This window comes from Lathyrus oleraceus, chromosome 6 (genome assembly GCF_024323335.1).
Source record: "Lathyrus oleraceus cultivar Zhongwan6 chromosome 6, CAAS_Psat_ZW6_1.0, whole genome shotgun sequence".
Classification (NCBI taxonomy): Eukaryota; Viridiplantae; Streptophyta; class Magnoliopsida; order Fabales; family Fabaceae; genus Lathyrus; species Lathyrus oleraceus.
In genome coordinates this window covers 164,631,965-164,634,623 of record NC_066584.1, presented here as the reverse complement: position 1 = coordinate 164,634,623, position 2,659 = coordinate 164,631,965, and positions in this window count along the sequence as shown.

The window sequence follows — 2,659 nt, the reverse complement described above, 5'->3', positions numbered from 1 at the left end:
TAAGCTTCATATATCATGTCAAGCATCCACAGTGAAGAAAATAAAGTCAGACAAGAAATTTCCAGAAATAGAAAGTTGACCTGTAATTCAAATTTGCCAAAAATGGAAACTTCTTGATCTTAATCTTGCATCATGATACAAGCTCCAAATGAATTTTTGCCCAACATGAAAGTTGAAGATCTTGTTCTTCCATTTCCAAAAAGTCCAAGAACTCTCAAATCCCATGAATGGTTGGCAAGATATGATCATTTCATTTTCACAATTTCATGAACTTCAAGAGGCCATATCTCATGAACCACAAGGCCAATTTTAGTGGGGTTTTTTCCTACAAGCTCCATTTGTTCCCCTCTTTCCAAAAATGCATTCATCCTTTACCAAAACCTCACCATGCAAAATGCCATTTTTGGACTTGACTTTATTAATTTCAAGTGGTGCAAAAAGTTGACTTTTTGATTTAGCATTTTTTAACACTTGTGACCAATTGGGAATTGTTTGGAATGGTATTTGCAACTTGTCCAAGGCCCAAACTCGGCCAGAACTTGCACCTCCACCTCCATATGTTCAAAATTAGCAATTGTGCAATTCACTTCATTTAACATAAACAAGCTTAGCATTTGTTAAACCAAGACTAAACAGCAAATATAAGTCACATTTTCTGGCCATTCAACCCTAGCAGCAGCCATCTATCAGACAAAAAACTCATTTTCTCAAAATCACTATTTTCTCATCTTTGCAATTTCTGCTCAAACTTCCAAAAGAACTCGAGCTGTCTTGTTAGTTTCCTCATGTGCTCACCATTTTGAGTTGATTGCAAGCTTCATTTTCCTACTGGAATAGCATTTCGAGCACTGTTTCATCCAAAGCTCCATCAATGGTGATTTTTGTTTTGAGCATCTTCAGAGACGGTTGAGCTATAAGTCGTTTTCCAGTCATCATTACCAACCACAAGCTCCATCTGTTTCGAGCATTGAAGGCCAAATAACCACTACAACTCAACTGTTCTTCAATCTTGGTAACATTTCGAACCTCTCTTTTTTCCAAATCGTGCCATGCTTTAGATAGTTTATGCCTTGCTGATTTTAATGAGCTATGGATTGCATGAAATGGTTGGATATTCACTGACTTACATGGATTTAAAGTTTCACTCATGAACTTGTTCTTGCTTCTTTCTCTTTTGTGAGCTCGAATTAATGATAATGGATGCTATATTATGAATGTACTTGGTTTGCTGTTTCGATTGCCATGCTTGTTGTTAATTTCTGGGAACAAATTTCTGCTGCGATTTTCTGGATATGATGATGAATACTGTAGCTTGAACCCTAAACACTGTTGTACTGTTGGAAACCCTAAAATTTCCCAGAACCGTTGAAACGCACTTGGTCTGTTTGGTTAGTTTGTTTTGCATGCGCGGCATTGTTCCAAAGCCATACTACCTGTTACTGCTTGACACGTCTGGAAACCAAAACTCACCGTTTCATTTAAGTTGGCCAATATTTACCATACTGCCACCGTGCCTAATTTACTTAATTAATCATGTGTTAAATAATATTTATTCATTATTCATTTCATTTTGGTTCATCATCTTACAAAAATCACAATTCACTCATTTTAATTCCAAAATTCATGAAAATTTCAGCATTGTGTCCTGTTTGATGTCTACTATTTTATCATGATTTTTAATGATTTTTTGGTTGGCTGGATTTTTAATGGCACTAGGTTTCTTGACATATGTGCACATTTTGTACCTTTTGCCAATCCTTTTGTGAAATGATGAGGATGTATCCAATGACCCTGAAATTTTTTGTGGTTAATCTACACTCATTCATGTTTGTTTTGATGTAGAGTTCTTGAATTTATCTTATGTGGTTGTTAAGATATGAATTTTTTGAAGTAGGGTGTGACAATTTGTGTCACACCAATGTTATGCAATTTCATGATTTTTGTTGACATGCTTCCTGACCTCCAATTAATGTGAAATTTTGCATGAACCTTCTCTTATATGTCTAGTTCACTTGTAATTTTTATTGGAATTAATTATGGCATTTCCAAATTGTTTGAGATTTTATCCCCTGTTTGACCAAAATGTTGACTTGTGTGATACATCTTGCCATTTCCTTTGTGAAATTCTCATACCTTATTGGATGATCATGAAATTTTACATGTGCATACTAGACATCTTGAGCTTTGCATTGGTGTTGATCCCATTCATTTATCATCTGTTTTCAGTTAGTTATGATTTTTTGAAGTTGATACATGTTTGTTTGACTTCTTTGTGCATACTTGAAATTGTCTTGACTTTCTGATTTTAATTGACCATCTTCCCATGATCCAATTGAGCTGAAATTTTATATGTATGCCATGTTATGGATTGTGATTGACCTTGAATTATTTCATGATTTTTGGAATTGATTATGATTGCTTTTGAGCTAAGTCTTGCTGTTGACTTTTATGAGCTTTCATTTGCCATGCTTTGACTTCCTTTGCTTATGAAATCATGATGATGAATGATATGAATGTGGGACCAATTGAGTTTGCTTCTTGATTGTTTAAACTTGATTTTGGTTGACTTTCCTTTGCTGTTTTGACTTTCTCATTTCATTTTGACCCTAGGCTTGTCCTAGTGGTCCTGTTGCTTATGTTTGAGCTCATTGTTTCAGGT